General features: G+C 41.6%; 1 protein-coding gene across 4 annotated transcripts in view; it reads right to left on the reverse strand.

Moving 5' to 3' along the window:
- LOC134340503 (progranulin-like) overlaps positions 1-20915 on the reverse strand; it is a 77415-nt gene extending 56500 nt beyond the window's left edge. The window contains exons 1-2 of one of the 4 annotated variants that reach the window (XM_063037812.1): positions 20838-20915; positions 18440-18499 (exon numbers count right to left, since the gene is read on the reverse strand). The gene's annotated coding sequence lies outside the window, so the exon portion shown is untranslated. Of the gene's footprint in view, positions 1-18439; positions 18500-19098; positions 19120-20464; positions 20486-20837 lie in introns of those variants that run through there. The other 3 variants (XM_063037816.1, XM_063037813.1, XM_063037814.1) reach the window with 3 other exon arrangements.

Here is a 20915-nt window from a genome sequence, read left to right on the forward strand (position 1 = left end):
GAAACCCATTGAACATTGAAAGGTCTGGATAGAGTGGATGTGGAGAGGATGTTTCCTATAATGGGCGAGTCTAGGACCAGAGGACACAGCCTCAGAATAGAGATGTCTGCTTAGAACAAGGATGAGGAGGAAGATTCTGGAATGGTTCCAGAAGGGTAGAAAATTGCAAATGTCACTGCACTCTTCAAGGGAGAAAGACAGAAGGAAACAAAACTATAGGCCAAAAATCTGTTCGAATTCTTGAAGTAGTGCCAAGCAAGACAGACAAAGCTGAATCGGTTGATATTGTGTACAGGTGTCCCCTGCTTTTTGAATGTTCGCTTTACGAAACCTCACTGTTACGAAAGACCTACATTAGTTACCTGTTTTCGCTAACAGAAGGTGTTTTCACTATTACGAAAAAAGGCAGCGTGTGCCCCGAGCAGCCGCTCTCCCCTGGAACTGCATTCTCGCCGGCATTGTTTAAACACATGCCTGTGAGCAGCCGTTTGCAAGATGAGTTCTAAGGTATCGGAAAAGCCTAAAAGAGCTCATAAGGGTGTCACACTTAGCGTAAAACTAGACATAATTAAGCGTTTTGATCGTGGTGAACGAAGTAAGGACAAAGTGAGTTTGGCTTGTGGAAGTTGACGAAGATGATGTTGAAGAGGTTTTGGCATCCCATGACCAAGAACTGATAAATGAAGAGCTAATGCAATTGGAAGAGGAAAGGATAACAATCAAAACCGAATGCAGTAGTGAACGGACCGAAAGTGAAGTCATCCAGGAACTGAACGTCAAGCAACTGCGTGAGATTTTCGCTGCAATGATAAAGTACAACTTTAATTTTGAAAGGGTATGTAGCTTTAGGGCATATTTGCAAGATGGTTTGAGTGCTTACAAAGAACTGTATGATAGAAAAATGCGCGAGGCTAGCAGTCAAGCATACTGTCGTTTTTCAAGCCTTCCACATCAGCCACAGCAGACAACGAACCTCGACCTTCGACATCGAGGCAGGTAGACATAGAAGAAGATGACCTGCCTGCCCTGATAGAAACGGACGATGATGAAATGACACCCCAGTGTCCCACCACCTCAACCTCCGGGCCACGGACAGATACCAATTCGCGGAGAATGCAACGGTAGCCAACATGCACCCAGCGCATCTTTAAGAAAAAAGCCGAAATAAACAAGCTAATTAATTAGGTGCGGCCCGGCACGTAAATGTCGGCCCAGATCAGAAGCGATTGCCGATTGCGTTGCCTCTGATGTGGGCCGACATTTATGTGCCAGGCAGCACCTAATTAATTAGCTTTTTTATTTCGGCTTTTTTCTTAAAGATGTGCTGGGTGCGTCCCGGCCACTGCTGTACCCCTGCATGCTTCGCAGATTGGTATCGGTTCGCTGCCCGGAGGGTGGGGGCCACTGCACCACCCCAACCTGCGACAACTCAGCCTAACACACCATTATCAGTGTGCTCTGTGCTGTCTTACCAATTCCGGTAAGTGATACTACACTGTACATACATTATTTCTACTTTATATAGGCTGTGTATTTTTATGCGTTATTTGGTATGATTTGGCAGCTTCATAGGTTAAAGGTTACTGGAGAGAGTGTTTTTGCCGAGAGCGCTTGCGTGAGATTTTCACTACGGAGAACAGTGCAGGCAATGATTGTAGAGAAGTATTTCTACTTTATATAGGCTGTGTATTTATCATATCAGTCCTGCTTTTACTATATGTTACTGTTATTTTAGGTTTTATGTGTTATTTGGCATGATTTGGTAGGTTATTTTTGGGTCTGTGAACGCTCACAAATTTTTCCCATATAAATAAATGGTATTTGCTTCTTCGCTTTACGACATTCCGGCTTACGAACCGTTTCATAGGAACGCTCTACCTTCGGATGGCGGGGGAAACCTGTACTTGGATTTTCAGAAGGCCTTTGACAAGGTGCCACACACAAGACTGTTTAACAAGCTACGAGCCTTTGGTATTACAGGAGAGATTCTAGCATGGATAAAGCTGTGGCTGATTGGCAGAAGGCAAAGAATGGGAATAAAGGAAGCCTTTTCTGGTTGGCTCTCAGTGACTAGTGGTGTTCCACAGTGATCTGTGTTGGGACTGATCCTTTTTACGATACACGTCAATGATTTGGATGATGGAATTGATTGCTTTGTTGTAAAGTTTGCAGATGGAATGAAGATAGGTGGAGAGGCAGGTAGTTTTGAGGAAGTAGAGACTACAGAAGGAGAATGGGCAAAGTGGCAGATGGAATACAGCGTCAGGGAGTGTATGGTCATGCACTTTGGTAGAAGAAATGAATGGAGAGAAAATTAAAGAGACTGAGACACAAAGGGACTTGGGAGTCCTTGTGCAGGATTCCCCAAAGGCTAATTTGCAGGTTTAGTCTGCAGTGAGGAAGGCAAATGCAATGTTAGCATTCATTTCAAGAGGACTAGAATATAAAAGCAAGGATATAATGTTGTAACCTTATAAAGCACTGGTGAGGGGTTTGAGCACCTTATCTTAGAAAGGATGTACTGAAACTGCAGAGGGTTCAAAAGGAGGTTCATGAAAAATAACTCCAGGATTGAATGGCTTGTCTTATGAAGAGCATCTGATATTGATAGAGCGGATGTGGAGAGTATGTTTCCTATGGTGGGTGAGTCTATCACCAGAGGACACAGCCTCAGAACAGAGGGATGTCCTTTTAGAAAAAAGATGGAGGAATTTCTTTAGCCAGCGTGGTGAATCTGTGGAATTCTTTGCCACAGTCTTTATATTACGTTTAAGGCAGAGGTTGATAGATTCTTAATTGGTCAGGGCATCAAAGATTACGGGGAGAAGGCAGGAGAATAGGGTTGAGAGGGATAATAAACCAACCATGATGGAATGGAGGAGCATATCCAATGGCCAAGATGACCTATTTTGCTTCTATGCCTTATGATCAGGTCCTATAATACATCCCCTTCCTATGAAAGACAATCAACTTTTAAAAACTTAGCTAGATACTTAATATTTTAGAATGATCTATCACTGTACTTTTAGTACTGAAAATGCATTTATCAGTATCTTATTAACTTCTAAATTATTTCAAAGAGCACTTGAAAATTTACTAAGGTGCTGAGTCTGAAATTTCAGCCACTGTACCCTTAAAACATACTACAAATTCTACAAGGCATGAATGCAGGTAATTCCAAAGTCAACCACTACTGCAAACCGATTCTGAACCAACTGAGCAACAAGTTATTTCTGTATATGCAAGAAAAATACACATTTCATAATGCACTTCAGAATCTATGGAAATTCAGGTACAGATTAAGGATACATCAGATATGAATACCTAGACAAAAACTGATGGAAAGGCCCACAGAAAATCTTGTGTTAAAAATCAAAAAATTACTTTCTTGCAATAAAAAGTTTTCCCACTGATGCTAAAAACTCTTGCAAACGGATTGAAAGGATTAATTTAACCACAAGCAGAAACTACTGTTAGCCACATCCAAAATTGTACTATTTATTCCATATAGCTACAAATGCCACAAACAGTCTCTAGGGTAAAAGTGAAGGTAGCCTACATAAATTCTGATACACAAATTCATTAAAAAAGTCAAATCACATCCGGCTGTACTTTCAAATTCATAAACTGCTAATATTTTGGCCATCAATTCAGCATAACACTTTCCCAGCAATCAAGTTCAATCTTTATTACACGCCATTGAAAAAAATACACACTTAAACCCATTGCATTCATTAGTGCCCCATTTTTACATAATTTACATATTACTATTTAATTATTTATGGTGCAACTGCAACGAAAACCAATTTCCCTCAGGATCAATAAAGTATGACTATGACTATTTTAATCCCATGAAGCTGAAACCACATATAGCCCCAAACCCAAGCATTCACAAATTGTGTTTCTCTTGTATTCTCAAGGCTTGTGTACTAGGATGTCCAAGACCTACTTCTAATAAATTCTTGGACATCAACCGTTTTTCTTAATCTTCCATGTTCAGTGCAGGATGTCCTGCATTTTCTATACAAAAATGCTCATCATTGCAAACTCCTTCCGCAACCACAATTCCTTTCCAAGCTCCTTAAATACACTTGCTTATAGAACACACACTAGTTCATTAAATATTTTTAAAAATATGGATAGTAAATGAGGTCTTTTCCCCTTTCATAACACTGGCATGAGGCACTTCCCAGTCTCTTCACTTTCCAGCATTGTTGACTAATCACCAGCCTCCAATACTATCTTCACTGTCCACTTCAGATCATTTTTCCTATTTATTCCATTATTGATGATTGCATTTTTGCTGTCTTTTTCCCCCCCAAACAAAAGCGCAAGTGAAAAACAGGAAGTTATGTAATCAGGTTGCTACTTCTATAATCAAACGCTAAAGTGCCAAGAATAGATATCAGCAAAATCAGCTAGTGTGTCAATTTTGAGGTTTACTGTCCAAATGAGATTTCAAAGTCAGAAGTATTTTGATTATTCAAAGCAGTCCAAGTAGTCTTAAAGCCTCAGACATAAAAATTGCTGGTGAACGCAGCAGGCCAGGCAGCATCTATAGGAAGAGGTACAGTCGACATTTTGGGCTGAGACCCTTCGTCAGGACTAAATGAAAGAAGAGATAGTCTACCCTGTATTTTCTACTTTATGTGGTAAATCTGAAACATTGTTTTCATCGCCTCAGAACACCTGCAGCAAAATGCTAAATGCTTATTTACATACCAAAGGATTAACAGGAGAAACTGGCCACAATGATTAAAAATGAACCTACCACTCTAAAGTCAGTATTTTAAAAATCCCCTACACTAGTTAAAATGATCAATGTTGTTTTGTTTCTTGCACCCAATTTACTTCCCTTTTCCATTTCCCTCCCCCAATAAAATTGGCAAATTAAATATTCTAGATGAAATTTTCAATACAGAAATTATACAACTAGCACATGCCCTGGAGTTGGCATAATTAAAGCAGTAAAAGTTTCTACAATTAAGTTCTAGTGCAAAATATTAACATAAAACTGTACAGCACAATACAGACCCTTTGGCCCACAATGATGTGCAGACTCTTTAATCTACTCCATGATCAGGACAACCATCTTTTCCTTTCATCCACATGCCAAGAGTCCCAAATGGCTTTAATGTACTAACTCTACCACCATCTCCAACAGTGCACTTAACCACTGTGTAAAAGCAACATACCTGACATCTCCCCTATACTTTTCTCCACTCACTTTAACACAAAGGTTCCCAACCTTTATGCCATGAGCGCCTACCATTAACAGAGGGGTCTGTGGACCCCAACCCCAAGATGGGAACCTCTGCCTTAAAAGGATGTCCTTCGGTATTAACCATTGCCATCTTGGGGGTGGGGGGGGGGAGAGAGAGAGCACTGGCTGTCCTCTATATCTATGCCTCTTATAATCTTATACATCTCTATTAAAAAAACACACACACATAAGAGATTCTGCAGATGTTGGAAATCCAGAGTAACACAAAGTTCTGAAGGAACTCAACAGATTATGCAGAATCTATGGAGAGGAATAAATGGTCAACATCTTGGGCCAAGACCCTTCATCAGGACCTCCATCAAGATGCCTCACATCCTCCTTTGCTCCAAAGAGAAATGCCTTAGCTCATTCAATCTACCCTCATAAGATGTTCTCTAATTCGGGCAGCATCCTGGCAAATTTCTTCTGCACTCTAGCTAGAACATCCTTCCCATAATGAGACTAGAACCAAAAACAATACTCTAAGTGTGGTCTAACCAGAATTTCAGAGCTGCAACATTACCTCAAGCCGTCTGGTGGCGTAGTGGGCATCCCCGCCGGACTTCAAGGCAAGTGGTCCCAAGTCTGATGCCGACAGGCTCCCTGGCTTTCCATCCGTGCTGCGTTGAGTATTGAGCTAGCAATTCAGCCTCAAAAAACTGACAAATGCTTAAGAAATGGCTAGGATGCCACTCAATGCGCAGAGAGGAACATTACTTCACAGCTCTTGAACTCAGTCCTCCAAATAATGAATGCAAACAGACCATACACCTTCTTAACCACCTTATCAACTTGCATAACAACTTTAAGGGATCTATAGAATTGGATCCCAAGATACCTCTTGTCATCTACACTGCTAAGAAACCTGCCATTAACCTTGTACTTCCAGTTCGAGCTTCCAAAGTGTATCACTTCACACTTTTCCAGACTGAACTCCATTAGCCACCTCTCAGCCAGCTCTGCATCCTGTATCCCATTGTAACATGCAACACTAACCTCCGTGCCATCCGTAAACTTGCAAACCCACTCTTCCAGTTCCTCATTCAAATCATTAATAAAAATCACAAGGAGCAGGGGTCCTAGAACAGATCACTGTGGAACTTCACTAGTCACAGGCCTCCAGGCAGAAAACACCATCTACTACTAACCTCTGCCTTCCGTGAGCTAACCAATTCTGAATCCACCTCCCAGGTTTCTATTGATCCCATGCCTGCTGACTTTCTGAACGAACCTACTATAGGAAACCTTGTCAAACACTTTACTGAAATTCATATACATCACATCCACCATGCAACCTTCATCAATTTGTCTTGTCACTTCCTCGAAAAAGTCAGACTCGTGGGGCACAACCTGTCCCCCACAAAGCCATGCTCATCTCCCCAATAAGACTGATTTCCCAAATGTTTGCAAATCCTGTCCCCAAGAAACCTCTACATTAGTTTGCTCACAACTGACGCAAGACTCGGCGGTCTACATGTCCCAGCATTAACAGCACTTACTATCCTCCAATCCTCTGGTACTCCTGTGATCAGTGAGAACATAAAGATGGTCATCAATGCCTCAGCAAACTCTTCAATTGCTTCCCATAGTAATTTGGGTATACCATGTCCATCCCCAGGGACTTATCCATCCTAATATTTTTCAAAAGCACCAACATTGTCTTTTTCTTAACAGTGACATGTTCAAGCATATCAGCCTATCCCATGCTGTTATCACAAACGTCAAGGTTCTTCAGTATTCACTGGTGAATACTGAAGGAGTGTCTTCATTAAGGACCTCCCCTACCTCCTCCAAATCAAGGCACACATTTCCTCCTTTATCCCTGAGCAGTCCTAGCTTCACTCTAGTTATCCTCCTGTTCTTCATGAACGCCTTGCAGTTTTCCCTATTCCTGCTCAAGGCTTTCTCATGTCCCTTTCTCGTTCACCTAAATCCCTTAAGATCCTTCCAGGACAACAGGGGTCCCCAACCTTTTTTGCACCGCGGACGGGTTTATTATTGACAATATTCTTGCGGAGCAGCCGACCGGGGAGTGGGTGGTGTTCAAGTAGGGTTAAACTCACCTCAACATGTCTTTTACAGTTAGGGTTGCCAACTTTCTCACTTCCAAATAAGGGACAAAAGTAGCAGTCAAATCCCGGGACACTTTACCTCACAGAAGACTACCATAACCATGAGGCCTTGCACGGGCACCTGTGTGCGCATGCGTGCCAATTCCCCTCCCCCCTCAAATCCGTTTTGCCTTCATCTTCCCGACTAAACTGTACATACATTGTTTCTACTTTATATAGGCTGTGTATTTATCGTATCATTCCTGCTTTTACTAAATGTTAGTGTTATTTATTTTCGATTTTTGTGCTATTTGGTATGATTTGTTAGGTTATTTTTTGGGTCTGAGAACGCTCAAAAATTTTTCCCATATAAATTAATGGTAATTGCTTCTTTGCTTCACGCCATTTTGGCATGAACGGTTTCATAGGAATGCTCTACATTAGCGGGGGAAATACGGGACAAGGGCTGTCTCGTATGGGACAAACCAATTTAGCCCAATATACGGGATGTCCCAGCAAATACGGGACAGTTGGCAACCCAATGTTCAAGTTCAACAGTGCGTGACAGGGGGCTGACTCGTATCGTTTCCTCACGGCCTGGTAGCACATGCTTTGCGACCCGGTGGTTGGGGACCGCTGCTTTACAACTCTCAAGAGCTGTCTGATTTTTGCCTCTAAAACCTTTAGTATGCTTCCTTCTTCCTCAACTAAATCTTCCACCTCTGTTCAACCATCATTTCTTCACCCTACCGGCCTTTCCTTGTCTCTGGTTGTCCTGTGCAGATAATGTCAGGAATTTACTACCCACCTAAACCTTTTGCACTAAGGTGATAATCAATACTCGGGAAGTCGAATTCACCAATGACAACAGTTATTTTTGCACCTTTCCAAAATCTGCCTACTTATCTGCTCTTGTCCTGGTTGCTATGGGGGGCAGGGGGTTGCTGGAGCATACTCCCATGGAGAGAGTGTTCCCTTCCTGTTTTGACTTCCACCCACACTGACTCAACTGTCTGCCTTTCTGCAGCTTTGATATTATCCTTAATTAGCAATGCCACTCATCCCTTTTGAAACATCTGAACTCTGGAATATCAAGCAGCCAACCCCACCTTTCTGTGAGTCAAGTATCTTAATGTTTAGTTCCATACACTGATCCAAAGATTCACAAATCTGAAACCCTGACCCTTGAAAAGTTCAAAACTGTGAAAGTTCAAAATTTTGAACTTTAAACCAACTTTTCAACCACACAGTCATCATTCTATTTTTATCCTCACTAGCATGTGGCACAGGCAGCAATCCATAATTACCACCCCTTCAGGTCCTGCTTTTTAAAATCAGGGATTGGAGAACTGCGCAGACACAACAGGCGCGTTCCTGCACAGGTCTGGCAAAGAGCTTTAAAAATCCAGTCTCTATAAAAGAGGAGTAATGCCTAGTAGAGCGGTCTTATTGAGAGCTGTCATCGGAGTAGTCTGATGCAAAGTAGTAAGGTTTTAGCTTAACAAGGCTTCTGAGAGAACAGGCAGAGGCAAGGTAAGTAGGTAAGTTCCTTCCTTATTTCTCATTTAACTCTAATAGGGGGTATGTCTACAAAGCCACTGTTCCGCTCTGGGTGTCAGATGTGGGATTTCCAGGAGACTTCCAGCCTCCCCGATGGCCACATCTGCACCAAGTGCATCAAGAAGCAGCTCCTTAGAGACCGTGTTAGGAACCTGGAGCTGCAGCTCGATGACCTTTGGCTTGTTAGGGAAAGTAAAGCAGTGATAGACAGGAGCTACAGGGAGGTAGTCACCCCAAGGTTACAGAAGACAGATTAATGGGTGACTGTCAGGAGAGGGAAGGGAAAACGTCAGATAGTAGAGAACACCTGTGACCATACCCCTCAACAATCAGGACTCCATTTTAAGTACTGTTGGAGGAGACAACCTACGTGGAGGAAGCAATAATGACCATGCCTCCTGCACAGAGTCTGGCCCTGTAGTTCAGAATGGAAGGGAACTGAAGAGTTTGGCAGCAGTGATAGGGGACTCTATAGTCAGGGGGACAGATAGACAATTTTGCGAACACGAGAAAGAAACTCTGATGGTCCGCGATGATTCTGAATGCATCCACGATATTCTGAAAAGGGAGGGTGAGCAGCCAGAAGTTGTGGTACATATTGATGCCAACGATATAGGTTAGATATAGGGAGGAAGTCCTGAAGCTGAGAAGCAGGACCTCGAAGATAGTAATAGAAACATAGAAACATAGAAAATAGGTGCAGGAGTAGGCCATTCGGCCCTTCGAGCCTGCACCGCCATTTATTATGATCATGGCTGATCATCCAACTCAGAACCCCGCCCCAGCCTTCCCTCCATACCCCTTGACCCCTGTAGCCACAAGGGCCATATCTAACTCCCTCTTAAACATAGCCAATGAACTGGCCTCAACAGTTTGCTGTGGCAGAGAATTCCACAGATTCACCACTCTCTGTGTGAAGAAGTTTTTCCTAATCTCGGTCCTAAAAGGCTTCCCCTCTATCCTCAAACTGTGACCCCTCGTTCTGGACTTCCCCAACATCGGGAACAATCTTCCTGCATCTAGCCTGTCCAATCCCTTTAGGATCTTATACGTTTCAATCAGATCCCCCCTCAATCTTCTAAATTCCAACGAGTACAAGCCCAGTTCATCCAGTCTTTCTTCATATGAAAGTCCTGCCATCCCAGGAATCAATCTGGTGAACCTTCTTTGTACTCCCTCTATGGCAAAGATGTCTTTCCTCAGATTAGGGGACCAAAACTGCACACAATCTTGGGATTGCTGCCTGTACCACGTAACAGTGAGGATAGGAATAGAACGAGGTGGCAGGAGCATTGGAGCAGGGGGCAGGGATTCAGATTTCTGTATAATTGGGACCTCTTCTGGGGCAGGTGGGACCTGTACAAAAGGGATAGGTTGCATTTGAAACAAAGGGGGACCAATATTCTCGTGGGCAGGTTTACTAGAGCTGTTGAAAGTGGTTTAAACTAATATTGGAGGGGGATTGGTAACAGTATGATAGAGCTGAGAATAAGCCAACAGGTTTACCAGTAGATGATGGATGTAACATGAATGTAAGGAAGGACAAGCCAGTGATTGGGTACAAATGCAGACAGAGCAAAGAGTTAAATTGTAACAGACGCAAAATTCAAAAGGGTGAAGAACTGCAGGACTGAAGGTGTTGTATTTAAATATGCGTAGCATTCGGAATGAGGTGACAAACTCAACGCAATTAGATATTGGTCGGTATAACGTTGTGGGCATCACTGAGTTGTGGCTGAAAGGCCTCAGTTGGAGAATTAACATCTAAGGACAGGCAAGAAAGTAGAGACAGGGGTGTGGCTCTGTTGATGAGACATGGAATTAAGTCTTTAAAAAAATGTGACACAAGTTCAGACAACGTTGAATCTTTAAGAAACTGCAAGAGTTTAAAAAAACATTATGGGAATCATATGTAGGCCTCCAAGTAGTAGCCAAGGAGTGGGGTTGTGATTGTAAAGGGAACTGGAAAAGACGTAATAAGGGTAATGACACAATTGTTACAGGGGACTTCAATTTGCAAGAGAATTGGGAAAATCAGGTTGGTGTTGGATTGCAAGTGAGAGAATTTGTTGAATGCCTACGAGATGACTTTTTTTTTAAGAGCAGTTTGTGCTTGAGCCTAATCTGGGAAAGGTATCTTAGATTGGGTGTGTGTAATAATCCATTTTATCAGGGAGCTTAATATAAAGGAACCCTGAGAAGGCAGTGATCATAATTCATACAGCAATTTGAGAGGGAAAAGCACAAGTCACGTACATCATTATCACAATGGAATAAAGGGAATTACAGAGGCATGAGAGAGGAGCTTGCCCAGGTGGATTGGAGGAAGATACTGGCGGGGATGATGGCAAAGCAGAGGTGGCTGAAGTTTCTGCAAATAGTTCACAGGGCGCAAAGACATGCCCCACAGAAGTAGTTCTCAAATGGCTGACAAGGGAAATTAAGGACTGCATAAAAACTAAGGAAAGGCCATACGAGATAGCAAAGCAAGTGGGTAGTTGGATGATTGGGAAGCTTTCAAATTCCAACAAAAGGAAACTAATAAAGGCTATAAGGGAAAAGATGAAATGTGAGACCAAACTAGCAAATAATATAAAGCAGGATACCAAAAGTTTTTTCAGTTGTATAAAGAATAAAAGAAAGATGAGAGTTGATACTGGACCACTGGAAATGATGCCGGTGAAGTAGTAATGGGGTACAAAGAAACGGCAGATGAACCTAATGGGTAGTTTGCATCAGTCTTCACTGTGAAAGACACTAGCAGTATGCCAGAGGTCCGTGAGCAGAAGTGAGTGCCATTACTATAACAAAGGGAAAAAAAGTGCTAAGACTCAAAGGTCTTAGGAGGACAAGTCACCTGGACCAGATGTAGTACATCCCAGAGTCCTGAGAGAGGTTGCTGAAGAGATAACAGATGCATTGGTCATGATCTTTCAAGAATCACTTGATTCTGGCATGGTCCCAGAGGACTGGAAAATTGCAAATGTCACTCCACTCTTTAAGAAGGGAGGAAGGCAAAAGAAAGGAAATTACACACCAGTTAGCCTAACCTCAGTGTTTGGGAAAGTGTTGCAGCCTATTATTAAGGATGAGGTTTCGAGGTAGTTGAAGTCTAATGATAAAATAAGTCAAAGACAGCATGGTTTCTGAAAAGGGGAATCTTGCTTGACAAATCTGTTAAGAGTTCTTCGAGGAAGTAACAAACAGCTTGGACAAAGGAGAGGCAGTGGATGTCATTTACTTCGATTTTCAGAAGGCATTATATAAGGTGCCACACATAAGGCTACTAACAAGATGAAATCCTATAGCATTACAGGAAAGCTAATGGCATGGATAGAGGAATAGCTGACAGTGATTAATGGTGTTCCTCAGGAGTCAGTTTTGGGAGCACTAGTTTTCACATTGTTTGTCAATGGATAATGGAATCGATGGCTTTAATGCAAAGTTTGCAGATGATATGAAGATAGGTGGAGGGGTAGGTAGTGCTGAGGGAGCAATGTGATTGCAGCAGGACTTAGATTGGAAAAATGGGCACCAAAGTGGCAGATGGAATACAGTGTTGGGAAATGTATGACAATGCATTTTAGAAAAGGAACAATAATGCGGACTTATCTAAATGGGGAGAAGGTTCAAACATCAGAGGTGCACAGGGACCTCATTCCTCATGAAAGACTCCCAGAAGGTTAATTTACAGGTTGAGTCTGTGGTAAATGCAATGTTGGTATTTATTTCAAGGGGAATAGAATATAAAAGGAGATAATGCTGAGGTTTTATAAGACACTCAGCAGGCCACACTTAGGAGTATTGTCAATAGTTTTGGGCCCCATATCTCAGAAAGGATGCGTTGTCATTGGAGAGAGTCCAGAGGAGGTTCACGAGGATGATTCCAGGAATGAAGGGATTAACATATGAGGAGTGTTTGGCAGCTTTCCGCCTGCACTCACTGGTATTTAGAAGAATGCATGGGGATCTCATTGAGACCTACCGAATGTTGAAAGGACTAGATAGGGTGGATGTGGGGAGGACGTTTCTTATGGTGGGGGTATCCAGAACCAGAGGGCAGCACCTCAAAATTGAGGGGCAACCTTTTAGAACAGAGGTAAGGAGGAATTTTTATAGCCAGAGAGTAGTGAATCTGTAGAATGTTCTGCCACAGACTACAGTGGAGGCCATGGGTATATTTAAGACAGAAGTTGATAGCTTCCTGATTGGTCAGGACATCAAAGGATACGGCGAGAAGGCAGGTGTATGGGGTTGAGTGGGATCTGGGATCAGGGATCAGCCATGATGGAATGGCAGAGCAGATTTGACGGGCTGAATGGCAGACTGGTGGACTTACGGACCTGATCCTCAAGATCCTTCTGTTAAGGGTCCTACTGTAAACTTTCCCTTTATATTCCCTGTCAAATTGCAACACCTCACACTTTCCTGGATTAACTCCATCTTCTGGCTCCTGACAGTAATGACTACAATTTAAAACTCTTGATATCAAATCCTTCTAAAAACTATTTTCCAACCCTATCTCTGCAGTCTCCTTCAGCCCTGCAGTGCTCAGATACATGCAACACTGATTCTGAACCCATTCTTGTCCAATTTACTTCTTTCCACCTGTCTACCTTCAGCTGCCAAGCCGTAGAACAGTAAAGCAAACATGAAGGAGTATAATGGAAAAAAAATTTAAAACTGCAGATGTGGTCACAAAAAAACAAGCATGTATGCTTCCAAGGCTTGTTGTTTTAGTTAAAAGGAAAGACTTGCTGGACCAGTTTGATGTTTGGGCACCACGGTAGCACAATGCTTGGGGCAGAATTCAGAGTTCAATCCTGGTGTCCTCTGTAAGGAGTCTCTGCCCTTCTGGTAGCTCAAAGGGTCAGAAGGACCCATTTTGCGCTGTATCTGTAAATAAATAGATCACTGAAAGACAGAGACTGTGCAAAATAAACTTGCAGAATGGGAAATAATTCAGTGGAGTAGCACATAAACTACAGGGACTGCAGGCTTGTCCCCAGACTTGCCAAGTTTACAAAAGTCCCTATTTTAATTATTAACTTTTATCCTTTTGACATACTGAAAATAAGGAAATGTCATAAAAAAAAGCAACTAATGCCAATCCATAATGCAAAATTACATTTCAGGAAATCCCCAACTATTTAGGTAGAAGGAAGACAGATCAGATTTAACATTCCAGGTTAATGGCCTTGCATCAGAATTGAAAGTAAACAGGCAAGATCACAGAATGGCAGCTTTATTCATTATGTGCTGTGTTGTATGATGTGGTTAATCACTGTATTACCCATGACCAGGATTTTTCTTGGCAAATTTTTTTACAGAAGTGGTTTGCCATTGCCTTCTTCTGAGCAATATCTTTACAGGACGGGTGACTCCATACCCATTATCAACATTCTTCAGAGATTGTCTGTCTGGCATCAGTGATCACATAACCAGGACTTGTGATATGCACCACAGCTCCTCATATGACCATCAAGCACCTGCTTCCATGGCTTCAGGAGACCTTGATTGGTCTATGCAAGAATGTTCCCAGCAGATCTCCTCCTCTACCTTTTCCTTACAGCTCTGCAAATTCCTTCTTTTCAGGTACTTTCCAGCTTTCTTTTTAACATTGAAATACAGGAAAGGGTAAAGGAAGTGAGAACAAAAGATATAAAGTCTTTAGAAGAATGGGGACATAATTGCTGCATCTCAGGAGCCTGAGGTTTACTTACAACACATGAACAATTTGCTTTAAGTTTTAAGCCAATGGTAGAAACTGCATGTTCCAGCTTGTCTGAAATTTATATCAATGAGAAGTGGTATGAAAGAAAAAATGTTGATCTACAGGATCACATTATAAAACAGCAGCTTCCATCATTAAAGATCCATAATAGCAATGGAGTTTATGAAATAGATGGTCGTAAAAACTAACCTACCAAAGGATAAATAACTTAAGACAAAATCTTATGAGGACAGAATGCAAAAGATCTAGAATAAAAATATTGGATACAAGAGATTCTGCAGATGCTGGAAATCCTGAGCAACACGAAATGCTGGAGACAAGTGAGGTAGCATATGGAAGTGAACGAATAATCAACATTTTGGGCCAAGACCCTTTCCTCAGGACTGAAAAGGAAGGGTGACAGCCTGAAATGTTGACCGTTTATTCCACTCTATAGATGCTGCCTGACATGCTGAGTTTGTCCAACATTTTTTAAAATTTTGCTAAAAATACTGGATTGTTGGTTATCAACTCACCATAAAAGACTCAGGCAATATTCCTCATACTTACAGTAATATTTAACACAGCATTGTGGGGACTCAAACACTGGAGTTACAGTGGAAGAAAGATGGAATAAAACGACAAGGACTGCAACATCGAAGTCATGTTAGTGCGCCGAACTGTCACCTAACCAGTACTTGGTTCTTCCGATGTACATGTAAATTGCTACCTCATGTGTAAAGTCTGCATAAAGCACTGAGCAATGGAAAGAGAGAAGGGGCAAAGCTTCTGCAATTGCAGTGGAAAGACCAGGAGCCCATCCCTTTAAAATGCCAGAAAGTGAGGACAGAATTACCTAGTGTTGGCATATTGCAGATGCCAGAAGAGTAATTGGATATGAATGCAAGTGGGTAGTGAGGATAAGGGCAACCCTATTCTGGTCCTGAGATAGAGGGAGTGGGATAAACTTTGGGAAGAGATGGTGGTGTCTGCTCCACTTCTGCAAGGCTCATCAACTTTTGTGACCAGACAATAAAATGAAAGACAACGGTAACAATGGCTAGAAAGTGGCATCACCAGAACTGATGCAGATGTTATTATCTAATACATTACAAAAATCAACATTTTGGTTTTGCACCACACAAAAATATCGTACTGTTCAAACAGATGCATTAATTCAGATTGCTGGCCAGTTTGAATAAGTTAGTGATGGATATCTGGAAGAAATTGCAACATTTCCCTTGTACAAAAGAAAAACATCTTAATTCAATTTCCAGTTTATTTTAGGAAAGACAACACCCCAACTCTTGATTTTTTAAAAAAAGGGCTATATCATTGATGCCTCCTCTTGTTCAGTTGAAACCAAAATGGAACATTTGTACTAAAATAACACCCTTAACAAAAACACTGCATTACATGAGCACAAGATGTGATGTCACTGACAATGCCCAAGCAGCCTGGAACTGAAGAACCTGTATTGAAAAAGACTCCAAGTGTATTGATGGTTTCTGGCAAATTTCAGTAGCTCCACTAATCAAATGCCCAACTGTTTAATCTGATTTTTTTTTTTTATTCAGACAAGTGACATTTGCTAGACATGAATACAGATTAAAGTAAAATTTAACTTCAAAACCCTTGTTTCTTTTTGTTCTGGAATGATAATAAATACCTTATTTCACAACAAAATAACTAATAGCAACATCATTGCATGGTCAATAATATAACAACCTTCAAATTAGATACCCCAGCACAAGTCCCGATAAATCCAAAGCTTAATGACCAACTTGCAAAGGAAGGAACTGCAACAAGGTAATTCATTGAAATAAGATTTGCTGTCAGCAAGAAAATAATTTCATTGGCAATTCAATTTCTTTCAAAAACAAAACAAAATGAGAGGCATTGATTGTGTGGATAGTCAGAGGCTTCTTCCCAGGGCTGGAATGGCTAGCATGAGAGGGCACATTTTAAGGTGCTTGGAAGTAGGTACAGAGGAGATGTCAGGGGTAAGTTTTTTGATATATATTAAAAAAAAGCAGAGAGTGGTGAGTGCGTGGAACGGGCTGCCGGCAACGGTGGTGGAGGTGGACAGGTACATGGAGCTCAGAAAAATAGAGGGCTATGGGTAACCCTAGGTAATTTCTAAAGTAAGGACATGTTTGGCACAGCTTTGTGGGCTGAAGGGCCTGTATTGTGCTGTAGACTTTCTATGTTTCTAAAATCCGATAGCTGTTAATCTGTAGAAATGGTGAAAGCAAAAATGTAGACCAGTACGCCAACTAAAAGTAGGACTGTCAAAATACTTATATGCAACTCCTAGCCATAGACTCACTAAAATTACATTAACTCTTCTAGAATCTGGTTAATCTTAACATCGCAGCTCCTACTAGAAGCAGTACAAAGCGCTGGAGGACACGTACAAGAAATTTACAAGAATTGACTTAAGCTACAAGCAAATAGTGAACACAGTAGAGCTTTTATTTAGCAGGAAAAAGAATTGGAGACTTGACAGAGGTCTTTAAATTATGAATTCAATAACATAGAAATGGACTGAGTGTTTCCATTTGTTAGTGAATCAAACCATAGGCCACAATTTCAAGGTTATTCAATCAGATTGTGAAAACATTGGAGCCATTACTCAATCCTTGGGATGTTGAACGCTACCATAGGAAGCAACTTTCAAACGGAAATCATACAGAAAAGGGAATAGAAAGTAAAATCTAAAAGGCCAAGACATTATAAAATACAAGGCAGAGCATTTAGACTATGTTTTTCTTGCTTCTGTATTCAATACAAATCCAAATAAATATCAGGTATAACACCATAATGAACAAACCCGAAGATGAAGATAGTTAACCATGAAGATCAAAAAGGTCTGAATTAGATTCCTTTATTTGGACAAACCAGCAACAGTGACTAAGCTGTTATGTACAGTTAGGAAATAGAAAAGCAGCAGGAAAATTAATTGCAAGTTCTTAATTGTCATCTTGCACCAGAACTTTAGCCTTGAGCTAAGTAGTCAAAGCCCAAATTCCTTTTGGATTTAACCCAAATTAACAGCAATTCCATGATCACCATTCCCAGAGCAGAAGTGACCATATAAATTGTTATGCATGAGGCTACAACATATTTATTGCAGCATTTCTGCACGGCACTAATAAAGAGCCCAACTTATAGATCAAATACACCAACTTTAAGAGGGGTGATTGGTAAGCTCGTGGCCTAAGGTAGGAGTCAATTTTAGAAAACCTAGCACATTTTATTTTTCAACATAGTCCCCTCCTACATTTACACATTTAGTCCAGTGGTCGTGGAGCATACGGATCCCTTCTTTGTAGAAGTGGTCCACAGCAGGGGTGATTGATAAGTTCGTGGCCTACGGTACAAGGAGATGAGTTATTAACTTCAAACTTTCTGCATTATCACTCAAAGAGTTGAACTGCACATGCATGTAACAAGAACATCTTGGACCTCCAGGTGGTCCATAGCAGGGGCGATTGATAAGTTTGTGGCCTTAGGTAGAAGGAGATGAGTTATACAGCTCTTGTTACATGCACATGCAGTTCAACTTTGAATGAAAATACAAAAAGTTTGAAGTTAGTAACTCATCTCTTTCTACCCTAGGCCATGAACTTATCAATCACCCCTGCTGTGGACCACTTCTGGAGGTCCAAAACACCAACTTCTACAAAGAAGGGATCCGTATGCTCCACAACCACTGGACTAAGTGTGTAAATGCAGGAAAAATAAATGTGCTAGGTTTTCTAAAATTGACTCCTTCTACCTTAGGCCACGAACTTATCAATCACCCCTCGTAATTTACTCATCCATTAAAGAAATACAATGGCATCTCACCCAAGCTTAGTAACTGCAACACTCTTGATGTTTCGAATGCAAGACTCTTAAGATTCAGATCTGAAATCAAACATGAGACAATTAGGTTTTACAACATTGCACCAGCAAACCAGCGCTCTCAACAAGTTAACCACATTTGGTTAAAAAAGAAATCAGATGCAGCGTAACCAATGGCAGAATTTCCCTACAGCCAGATCTTGTTTCAGTACTGAAGTTAATCAGCTCAGATTTGAACATCCCCATTGCTGTGGTTAGGTTTTTCAAAGAAACTCACTTTTTCCTTTCTTGAAGACCTACACGTCTGCATAACCATGTGGTAAGGAATTACCGGAAAAAAAGTTACCATTCGGTGGATACAAGGACAAACATTAATAGAACAACTAAATAATATAATCACAGACACTTCACAACTTCAGACAACAGTCACCTCAGATGTTACTCAGATCTAGGTTAAACTCAAAGTAGAACATACTTTGAACTACTAGTACATACTTTGTACTACTACATCCACTAGTTGTAGGTGATTCAATGGTTTTCTAATTACTTAATGATGTTTTGAGTAGTGGAAAAACAAAAACTTGCCAACATACGCAAGAAAGAATGAACCTTATGGAAAGCAAAGCAAAGCAGTTTGCTTAGTGTGAAGACCTCTCACATACCTTCACCACAAATCTGAGTAGCCTGAAGTTAAAAGAAACACAAGATCAGTGATCCAGCTCATAGAGCTGCGCCTCACTGCCCTCGCATCAAGATTTAACCTCTTGGATGAAGTTTGCACCTTCTCCCTCTGGCCATGTGGTTTTCCTCTGGGCTTTTCCTGGGGACTTAATGATAACTGTGGACTCAACGGACTAAAGGGCCGGTTCTTGCACTGTACGACTGACTCAAATTCAAAGCACAAGCAGGAAATAAAACAAATATTTCTGGAAAGCAATTGTGCCAGCACATTATCTAAAATTCAATCTGCTTCCTGGTGCAATACAAACCAGAATCAGTGAGCACTGCCAATAGATACAACATGAAGTTCTAATCAGAACTATTGACACTCTGACTTATTCTGCAATTTAAAGGAGGCAAGTCTTATAACCACAAGTGGCATCAAATTATTTAAAAACTCTTCAGTATGGGATGGCAGTTTTTGAACTGCTTCCTTTTATCCAATGCTTTTATGTGTGCAATGCAACACATTACAGCCCAGTCTATCACAGTTAAAGCTCTCCGCACCCCCCCCTCACCCCACCGAGCACATCTACAAGAAGCACTGTCCCAGTAAAGCAGCACCCGTCATCAGAGACCCCCACCACTATCCAGGCCATGTTCTCTTCTCACTGCTGCCATCAGGGAGGAGGTACAAGAGCCTCAGGACGATACCAGCAGGTTCAGGAACCATCAAGCTCTTGAACCAGAGGAGATGGCTTTACTCACCCCATCACTGAAACTGTTCCCACAACCTATGAACTCACTTTCAAGGACTCTTCATCTCATGTTCTTGATATTTATTATTGTTATTAATTTTTTTTCTCATTTTATATTTGCACTGTTTATTGTCTTTTGCACATTGGTGTTTGCCCACACTGCTGGGTGTGGTCTTTCATTGATTCTATTGTATTTACTGTGAATGCCCAAAAGAAAATGAATAGTTGTATATGATAACATACATGTACTTTGATAATAAATTTACTTTGAACTTTCGATTAGAACCCGTTGCAACCTGAGAAAACCTTCTTTGCTGGCCTCCACACCACTAATTTTAGCTTCATTAATAAACTTACTAATCATGCAACCAATATTCACATCCTAGTGTTTAATAAACACAACACAGTAACATTCCCACTTAACACGTTTTATTTGTGAAAACGTATCTACAGCGCCTTAAGGGGCATTACAACATTAAAATATAAATTTTAAGAGCGCGTGCACACCAAAATTGCCTGATCTCTAAAGAAGCGACCCAAGACTTGGAACTCTCGATCATGGTCAAATTCTCACTTCCACTAATACTTAACCTAGCTAATAGTTACGTACAGAAACACTATGGATCTTTACAAATCAGATGAGTTTGATCACCATCCTGCCAAACAGGACCACACAATCACAACTATACATAAAATTGGGAAAGTGGACGGAGGAGGAAAGGGCCGGAGACTTTCGGGGTGGGGGGGGAGACGAGTAGGACAGAGAGGAGCGGGGAATGGGGTATGGGGCTAGGAGAGGAGAGTGGAAAGGCCGGGACGAGGTGGGGGGCGAAGGGGTGGAGACCGAGTCTTTTTTTCAGCTACTCTCCCGGGAACAGCTCCAAACGCTCTACACCCGACTCTGAACGATCGGCGGCCTTGTCACTGCCATTATTGCCGCCGCCGCCTCGATGGGAGCGGGAGCAGCCGAGCACCAAACTTACCTCCACACAAGCACCGCTCCTTGCTGCACAGTCCCGCCTTCTGCTCCGATTGGTGCAGATACCTGTCACATGAGAAGC

This window comes from Mobula hypostoma, chromosome X1 (assembly GCF_963921235.1).
Source record: "Mobula hypostoma chromosome X1, sMobHyp1.1, whole genome shotgun sequence".
NCBI classification, from domain to species: Eukaryota; Metazoa; Chordata; class Chondrichthyes; order Myliobatiformes; family Myliobatidae; genus Mobula; species Mobula hypostoma.